General features: G+C 45.5%; 1 protein-coding gene across 4 annotated transcripts in view; it reads right to left on the bottom strand.

The window, feature by feature from the left end:
* The window catches only part of plxnb1b (plexin b1b), an 88,933-nt gene extending 78,969 nt beyond the window's left edge, over positions 1-9,964 (bottom strand). Inside the window, exon 1 of one of the 4 annotated variants that reach the window (XM_013138132.4) lies at positions 9,389-9,964. The gene's annotated coding sequence lies outside the window, so the exon portion shown is untranslated. Of the gene's footprint in view, positions 1-2,027; positions 2,090-2,234; positions 2,255-4,836; positions 4,959-9,388 lie in introns of those variants that run through there. The other 3 variants (XM_029113905.2, XM_034287194.1, XM_029113902.2) reach the window with 3 other exon arrangements.
* Between the last annotated feature and the right edge of the window lie 299 nt (positions 9,965-10,263).

The following is a 10,263-nucleotide window of genomic DNA, read 5'->3' on the forward strand; positions in this document are numbered from 1 at the left end:
AGAAAGGAGAAAAATAAGTGGATGACGGATTGAGGATGGGTTGGTACTCAAGGCAAGGGAGATAGGCTAAGCCAGTCCAGGGACCGGAGCCTACCAGCGTTTGTTTCAGTCAGGCAGTGAAGAGGTATGTCACATCCTTTAATTAAACACATGGCGACTGGGTTTCAACAGTGTGACCCAAGGCATGTCTCGTGCATTATAGAAAACCACACACACACACACACACACACACACACACACACACACACACGGTGAGACCAGCTAATGGGGCGGGTTGGGCTATTGGGGTGAAGTTGGGGAAAAGTGTGTTCTTGGTAAGCAGGAGGTAAAAACCCTCTTTAATATATTACAGAGATACTGGGTAATCCATGAGGTTCTAGTGGTACCAAGAACACGCGGCCCTGTTGTCCGCCCGGTTAGCTTACGCATGACGATCAACCAACGCGCACCCAACCCAGCCCCCATCAACACACGGCCCAGACAGCGCTCAGGAGTTTGTGCCCGCGGCAGAATTACGACACGGATAAACTAAAGGAGACGTTTGGCATTATGCCAGACCTTATTACAACACCAATGTGGAAAACGTGCCGTAAAAACATTTCATTGGTCAGAATATAACCATTCAGGCCAGAATTCCAGCGGCACATATTCTGTTGAGTGACTAGTCCACCTGGCTTGGTGGACGCCAACGCGCAACGACAGAGAAGCACGGAGACGGGCAGGATTCAGACCGGTGGCGCGTGGCCGTGCAATGGTAACCTCAGTCATCCACAGACAACCAGCTAAACAATCTGTCTACTGAATGGGGTCCAGAAATGAAGAAGTGTGTCAGACAGACGACTGGGGAAACCCCCCGAATGACCGTGGCGTCACAATATGTCCTGGCTGATGTTTCCTCAACAGTTAATGTCTGGTGTGAGCTTAGCAAAATGTTGCTAGGAAACATCTTGCTCTCTCAGATGGACACGGACACACACACACACACACAGACGCGTTTGTACAGCTACCCTCATGGGCACCAGAAAATAGAAATTGCATGCTCCCTTGCCCTAATCTTAACCCTAACCTTAACCTCAATAAAGTAACATTTATGCCTAAACTTTACCTAGATGTAATGCCTAACCTTAACCCTAAACTTAACCAACAACGCCTGGACCTTAAAGAAACCCCAATTCTAACAAAAAAAAAATCTATTATAAGTTTGACCCTAAACCCTGAGCTGGAAATTTACTTTTGCCTCACAGGGACAGGCAAAAGGTCCCAATGAGTCAAATATTTTCAGGTTTTACTATACTCAGTGGGACATTTGATCCCCATGAGTTCAGTAAGACCTAACCCACACACGCACGCACGCTTTGTACTTAACTCCTGATGTGCAAAAAAAAAAGAAAGGAAAAAAAATCCTCCCGTCTGTAGTCAGCAGTAACATGTCTTTAGATGACACATCACCTTTCACCTTTGACTGTTTAGAAGTGTGAACTGCCAGGAAGTATCATGTGGGGGGGGGGGGGGGTATGTAGGCTACGAAATGTCCCACTCCAAGACCTGTCCAACTTCACACATATCATTCTGCTGACACACACAAGACACTGGAGATTCAGTACTAGCAAAATCTTACGGCCACACACCTCCACTATCCCAGCTCTAGGAGCCAATATACAAAGCAGTCCAGTTGAATATTGGTCCTTTTCTCTCCTTGACAACACTCCTTTCCCAGGATAGAGCAGACACCCCCCCCCCACCTGCTGGGGGGTGGTTTAAGGGTGACTGCCCCAGCTTTGGCAGCAGTCTTGAGAAAAAGGGAAAACCGAACCCTCCCCATTTTCTAAGGCCTCCATGGTTCCTGCTTAACAACGCCGACAGTGTCGACATTCTGAACGCTCCTTCCCAGCCCGTCTGCTCGCCAGCCGGCCAAAACCACACATGAACACAGAAACACGACGAATGTTACCCTAACAGGGAGGCCAAAGCCCCCTGACATCATTGAGGTGGCATTCTATTTCGAGAGCACTTTAATATCCGCTCACTTCAAATCACCAGTCGCACGTGTGAGAAGAAAGGCACCTGTCCAGCTTTGGTGATACATCCCTTCGGTGTCTTCATTTTTCAAAAGGACCTGAAAACAACACCAACCGATGCCAAAGGGGCTGACTGGAATGCAGAGGTAAAAAGTTTCTGAAGCTTTCATCAGGTCCCGGACGGCGGGACACGCCCACTCCACCACGCCCACTTACCTGCCTCTCCCTCCGTAGAGCAGTCTGCCGCCAGTCAACACCAGCTGTACTCCGACAGACACACAGACACAACCACGCCAATCCACCCCCAAAAAACCCCTCCCCCATCCCAACGCACTCAGACCTGCACCTCACGCCCCTCCCTCCCTGGTTCTGCCTCTTGCTGGCTGGCCTTTTAAATCTTCACCAACAAAAGAAACAAAAGACCCAGAGCCACTGTCCCTCTGCAGCCCCCCGCAGAGAGAGTGAGACAGTGTGTCAGAGAGACACTCAGAGACAGACAGGCCGGCCCTTTAGAGAAGCACCACCACATTGCCAAAGCCGTGACATGCACGCGCACATACACAGTCACGCACGCACGCACGCACGCACAGTCGGAGAGAAACAAATTACACGTAACAGTGCTCCATTACCAGGACAAATTTAGAAAACTGCAATTACAACAAAAAAGTATTTCCTTCACAACCAAAAGCTACAAGTAAACAGCATTCGTAAACAGGATTCCACACACCCAGATTAGTTACCAGAAATGACATTTCCCTAAAAAATAGAGTAGCAAATACCAGTAATAATATTAGCATGTTCCTATAAAAGGGAAATGTCTAGCAATCTAGTAGGACATACATATGCTGCACATTGAGGCTTCATTGGTATCTCACTGAATGTAGGCTTTTCCCCTGAAGTCTTGTAATTCCACACGAGCGGAGTTTCAGCAAATGCCTTATTTTTCCACCGGCTGTGCACGGATCGCAAAATAACCAGTGGTAAGCGGTTTAGGGCACATCTTTAAATCAATCACTTTCAGTTCACATATGACACTGATGCATTCAGGTGTCTGCGCGCGCGCGTGCGTGCGTGCGTGCGTGCGTACAGGCTTGGGAAACACCAGACTCACACCTCAGCACTTTTAACTTGCTTCCGCTGATGACATCAGTGACATATCAATGGGCCACAGGCAGCCGGCCTAAAGCAAACGCAGAACACGGCAATCTTTCCGCCCATTTTTTACGGTGACAGTAAAACAGTCAGAAGGCACAACACCTAGCGTGAACACAGACATGACTGACAACAGCCTGAAAATCTCTGCACATTCTGTACACGGTATCCACTCCTCACTCCCTAGACAGTGGAAAAACACGGCCGTCCCTGGGTCTGTTGCATACCTGAGGTCTTTGTCAAAACACCGGAGGCTGAACAAAACAGGGATGGGGGTGTATGTGTGTGTGTGTGTGTGTGTGGGTCCATCTCTCTCTTCACCTGCCTCAGGTGGGGATCTCCTCCTCTTATAATCATCCAGTGCATTGACACAGACCTCCTCAGTCAGGTCACACAACACCAGCCCACCACATAAGGGCCTCATTCTCTCAGGGCTTCTCACAAATGGCTGCCTGAAACAGACTAGAATGGAAACTGAGATGTGGGTTTCCATATCGCAAGCTGTGTTTCCGACCTGCATTTTCACAGGAAGCCCGTAATGTTCAGCAGGGAATATTTCCCAAAAGCCTGTTACTTTCAGTTGTAAACAGCTAAAATATACTATACACAACACAACATAGGTCAGATCGGTTCGTGACAGGTTAAACTAGGGGAAACAACAGAAGTGCTTCCTAGTCATTAATGGTCATACGCCAACGCTGATGACTGGTTAAACCGTGCAGTTACACAGTACCTGGCAAAAATGTAGACAAGACTTGTGTTAAGTAGTCTATTAAAGTTGATTCCATTAGACATATCGTGCATGACGAATAGGTCCACTGATCTAGGTGTGAATCAGCCAGTGTCTCAAGCCAACAGCCTGTCAACCAGTTTCGACTAGGTGGGGCCAGCACCAAAGGCAAACCTACTCCCACTAACCCACTCTAATCACGAGGAAGCGAAACCACACACACAACATCTCTACTTATGAGCAGCCGAAAATATGCCATGCGCCTTTTTGTGTTAATAATTCACTCAGATAGGGCACCTCAATGGGGCTTCAAAGGAATGCCAACACGGCACTGTGCACAGTTCTCATAGTATGAATATCATCTAGGCCTCATTTACATATTTGAATAATGAACAGGCTCACCAGTCTAATTAAACCCTGTGAGAGTTTAGCAGTGCTATGGAAAGTTGCGATGCAAAAAATATATATAAATATAAAACTATAAAGAAACCAAAATGTTCAACATTCTAATCCATGGGGTTAGAAGAATCTCTGATTAGTATAATCTCTGGGGGAACGTGTGTGTGTAGCATGTTAAATTAAACTTGACAAGTTTTCACCCGCATTGTGTGCCTGATTAAATTAGACCAGCTAAGAAGAAACCGCTGAAAAAAAAATCAAGCAGAGGATCAAAAAACATATTTGCAAACCTTGTAGTGTTAGTATGGCCTAAACCACAGGCCCCCCCAAATAAAATAAAATATAATAAATAAAAGTAAACATGGGAGTTGAGGGCAGACTTCAGCCACACTGTCTGTGCTGTCAGGGTTTTTGGACTATATCCAAGGGGAATATGCATCTGGATCCAACTGGACGAGGTACAGGCGATTAGCTACTTTAAAAAAAGGACTCAAATTACATTTCAAAACCAAGGCAACGTAGAAGACACTGACAAACCTTAACAGAATCCTTGTGGGGAAATACAAGAACACTCGACTGACATTCACCGATAGATAACCAACTCAACACGTTCTGGAGATGCGGGTGGCAAAACGGCATTCACGCTTGTTCTTCAAACGTTACGCATACTCGCTACAGAGCCGCGGGAGCTGGGAGCCTGTGGTCTTGCATCATTCCCAGAAAAGTATGTTACAAAAAACAAAGCAGCCTCAGAGAGGTATCCAGATAGATAATCGACGATAGCGTGCATCTCACATTGATCCGGGAGATCTGTAACGCTTGAAATGTAGCGAGGCCGCGGTATCTGATTGAGCCCCACACCCGTCTCTCTCGTAGGAGACCGAGCTTTGAGCCACCAGCATTCTCCTTAATCTAGCAAAGCCCATTAAAAGACCAGACCGTTCTGATAACGTTACGGAGTTAATGCCAAGTGACTTGATTATAGTATTTAATCTGAGCACGGAGGTGGAGGGGCAAGGCAAGACCACTATGCAGCAAGACGCGGAGCCCACGCAAGGCCAGCGGGCCAGCGGGCTTTCCATTCATGCTGGACAGAACTGCGTCAGTACTGGATGGAAACCTGATCTGTTGCAAAAGGAACGGGGCGATTAGTGGGCGAAATCAGGTCGGCGAGTGGGTCGTCGGACGCAAGCTGCAGCCTCTGTGGGTCGTTGAAGCACTTTGAGTCTGTGAAGGATCTACGGGAGCGTGCTTGGCAGAGGGAAACACCGGGCGTTCAGCCGACTTTCACCCGCCGGTCCAAAACTGATAGGAGTGTGTCGGAAAGAAAAGGCAGGCTGGCGCGGACAAGGTTAACACATTTTTAAGCGCGGGCAAAGAATTGCGAAACAGAAAACGTACGCTGGTTTTCATGCCACAGAGGGGCGGGGGTCAACACAGGTCCAATAAGGGAAACAGAAAGCCTTTAGGGGTGTGTGGACTGTGACTTTGTGATGACAGCTCTGTTCTGACAGACTACCTGACCAGGTCTAATCAGCAGCGTCACCGATGATGTTACCGCCATCACCACCCAGTCGCAGGTCACCAAATCCCACCAAGCCCTGTTCATCCTTGACATCTCCACACCAGTTAATTAGCAGACCGGTGTGTGTGTGCGGGGGGGGGGGGGGGTAACAATGAATGCTAAACAACCAGTCACGAAAGGGTCTAGACCCGACAGGAGGACAGGTCGGACAGAAGGCTCAATAGCTGGGGGCCATTTGGCGGGAGTAGGACTGAGGAAAGGCGTTGACATTCCAGCCAACACAGCTGCCCGGTCGTGGGGGGAAAACATCCCACGTCGGTCACTGACACCTCAACAGCTACGAGGTGCCTGCGGTGGCACGAACATCCTGGCAAAGAAGAGAGCTCCGGTCATCATCAATGGAGACCTCTCTTTCAACAAATATCACAGACGCCCAGTAGTCACTAAGGCCTGTTGGGTGCAGTCCATCGCGCATACTCCACTACTGTGGTTCAATTCCACTTCAGTAGCCAATAATCACCACCCACATTGAATATCTTGAGAGGTTGCAGTGACTGGGGAAAGGGCATTTATTTAAAATTAATATCATTCACAAAAAACTAAAAATAAATAAGTCATGCATGTGTGGCATTGTTCCCCATGTCATAAAAAACACACTTTCAAACTTACAGCTAACTGAGGGATGAGTGATGAAGGCACTCAATCAATAAACAAATGAAAAAGATAGTCTTACACATCGCCCAAAAAAGTGAGGTTTAAAACTAAAGTCCCAGACTGCAACATAGATTGGAAAGAAATATGGCCATATTCAATTGGAAATCAACTGAATATACATTCCGCCACAACCGTTCCCAGTCCGTCCTAGGACTATGGTCAAGAGGGGATAACCCATCCCACAATTCACCTCGCATCTGACACTTTCCCCCAAATCACATTCCTAGCGCAGGTCAAGTCTCAAAAGTAGAAATGGTGCACAGATATAATGGTAAAATGTATGCCCTTGGTCAAGGGTCATTTCACAAGCCGAGTTTTGTCTTTGACTCTGCCCAGGTACAAGTGCAAAAACACACCAGCCAGCTACCGCTTCTGCGTGACAACAAAACCGTCTTTCACAAGTACAGCCCATCACATAGTTAAGCCTTAGTTACGGCTTTCTTTTGGACTACTACACAGTCATTAAAAAAGCTGCCAGTCAGACATGAAGCACAACCGTGAGCAGCAACTGGGAGCTGGGACAAAAGCTCATTGCCGGTTTTCTGTTGATATCACTCATTATGAAAATGAGCAGTACTAGTAGTTTAAAAAGATCTGTGGTGAATGTTATTTTACATGCAGGTTATTATTAATGTATATATACATATTGTTCCACAGATAGTTGTCGCATCGATTCAAGCAGTTTATCACAACATGGATCTTAGCTGAGACCATTCAACTTTGCCAGCTGTAATGTTGTCCTTCAACACCCTATAACAGTAGTTCACTTGATGTGATTATTAGAGCTTTTCGCCAAAGCCAGGGTACATCAGCAGCGCTCCTCTTAAAAAAAAAAAGTCAACTTGACTTTTATTTATTTGAACACACAGGAAAATGTAGCAGACCAAAAGCCAATAGTACTCTTTGATCTCCATATTGCAGACATACAACCTTAACATGGCCCAAAATAAAAGTAAAGCTTAACAGAGAAATGTACTGGGTTAAACACTTATCTAGTGCCCATCCTCTCAAGGAGGTTTACGCCTGACTTTTAGTTAAGACGAAAATCCCAGACACAAAAATGAAAGTCTGCAGATGACTGAAAACAAATCAGTAAGAGAGCAATCACGATTTTAACTAAATCCTCCAACAGTCGTGATAAAGTGCAGGGAAACCATCCAGGAATGACCCAGTTATAACATCTCTGGTCCACCAAAGAGCGCTAACAGTCTAGTGGGACATTCCATATGGTGGTTTTGTGACATTGTGATAACTTAATCTGCCACTTCAGTCATGAGGACAGTAAAAAAAAAAAAGCATTAAAGTACAGCAGATGGCTATCATTACAGAAACAGCACAGCACAACAGAAGAAACTGACCCTTGAGGGATGTGAAATGCAAAAGGTCACACAGTCATTCTCACAGGCTGCTCTTCTGTCAGCCACGGGGGATACTGCTGGACAAACCAAAACCAACACGGAAAATAATGTTGCATTAAAACAATGAGCTGGACTCGAACTCGGACCTTCTAATAACCGATTTTCAATAAATATCATTAGATTGAGATAAACAAGGAAGATACATTCACAGGCCTCTCTCCTTGTCATATCTATCACTTGACAAGAAACCCTATGCCATTTAAAGAAACATTTGCAACCTGTTGCTTATTCTTATTTTACCTTTATTTAGTTAAGTTGACTGAGGACACATTAACATTTACATCAACAACAGCTTTGTCGCCTCCGTGATTAGATACTGTAGTCAGTGGTTCCCAAACTCTGTTATTGTACCAACAACTAAATATTGCTCTGGCCGGACGACCCCGAAATACCCCCTCCGGTTAATTTGACCAGTAAGCCGATGGTTTCATGAGTCTTCCCAAGTACCCCCCGTGGTTAGATAACAGTACCCCTGGCTGGGAAACTGCTGTAGGTTACTGCTCAGATGGTCTAACAGCTAGGCTACCTAGTTTCCCGACATAACATCTTCCAAGGAATTGCACCTGTCAATCCCCCCCCCAAAAAAAACTAAAATGATCGCTCAAACACATGGCTTCCTTTATAATATGCTACAAATGCCTAGTTTTGTGATTTCTTCGACAGGAATTCTTCATCACCATTACTACCTGTTTATTTAAATCTGTATGAAAATTCGGAAAGACGCGTTGCCAGTTGGTTTATATATTCAACATTCCCATGAAAGTTGTAATTAATGTTAAATAACGATAGCTGTGAAAACAAAAATTCCACTGTAAAAGTAGAGTACGCTGCAACGTAACAACCACGCCAGACACCCACCAAAAACCGTCCTACTCAAATCCACCGCCTGGCGTGGCTCTGATTAACTACTGCTGATTAACTACTGCGCTGATTAACACAGAAACGAAGTTGGACAACATCCTTCTACTGGCACTTAGGCCACTGTATTATGGTACTCTTTAGAGTTTGCTAACACAATACGTTGGTGATAATTTTCTTCAAGAATTGATACCAAATGTACAAAAAGCCAAGGCATGTGTTAGCATAGCTGGTGTTCAACATTAGCAAGTGGCAACATTCGGTAACGAGAAATATTCCGGGGTAGCTATAGTGACATTGTAGCCACTTCAAGCAAGTCTTGCCCGGTTGGTCACAATTTGCCACCACGGGTAGCCCGATGTAAAAGGCAATTGATTCGGTATACATTACTGATAGTGTTTATTCGGCTTGTTACACATTTTCTGTATTTCATATATACATCAACTTTTGAGATCTGCTGTAAACTGTTAATACTGTTGGCTACCTTTAGCATGGACCTTTTTACTCTGCAAGCATTTAATCTCAACAGTTTGTTACTGAGGTGTAGTTTTTTTTTTTGTACTTCGTCACTCACCTTTATTTTTTTACAAACCAGATTAAAGTCCACGACCCGCCGTTTCGTGCTGGATAGATTCGAGGCAAGTTTCAATGCCCTCGACTGGGCAAAGTGGGGGAGAATCGGTTATCCAAAATGTATTACCAACGTGTGCTTTTAAATCCATGCAAATCACAACGTTTCAGTGGTTAGGACCACAACAAAAATCCATTCTCGTTCAGATTTGAGTTTTGTAGTTTCTTTTCAGTTGGTTTTAGTTTCATGAGATGCACGTCAAACCACCTTCAGTTTAAGTAAAAGACCTGCGATGTTCCATGTAAATTTCCCGGTTAAAAACGTGTGCGCTCATATAGTTTTCCGTTTTTCCTCTCAAGTTGTGCGCTCTACGATTACCACATGTACCCGGCGAATATGGTCGCGAAAGGATAGAGTTTGTGCGATGCATTACCTCACGCCAGCCCCCAATACGTGTAATGTTTTAAAGGGGCTTTGCCACACCGACTGCTGAAATGCCCTGATACGCTGCTGCCTAGCGGAGCCCTCCCGGTCACAGTGGCCAACCAAGTTGTCTCTTAAAGGGGCAAATTATTCCATCTGCTGCGTGAGTAGTAGTGGTGGTGTTATGAAGACTACCGTAAATTAGGGAGGGGATGGCCACATACCTTTCAATCCAGATTTAGCCAGTGTGAAATGTTACAGGATTTTTTTTTTCCCCCGATGGATTATGTATAGCCTAGTTTAGTCATCAACTTGATAGCAGATAGTTATCTAGAAGGCGAATTTCCGCTAAGGGCTGATTTTAAGGCTGGGCTACTGGCTGTTTGCTTTTTACACTTTTCGTGTACATGACAGTTTCATCGTCCACTTGAAACACCTTCTCATTCAGCAGTTGT

Source organism: Esox lucius, chromosome 17 (assembly GCF_011004845.1).
Source record: "Esox lucius isolate fEsoLuc1 chromosome 17, fEsoLuc1.pri, whole genome shotgun sequence".
NCBI lineage: Eukaryota > Metazoa > Chordata > Actinopteri > Esociformes > Esocidae > Esox > Esox lucius.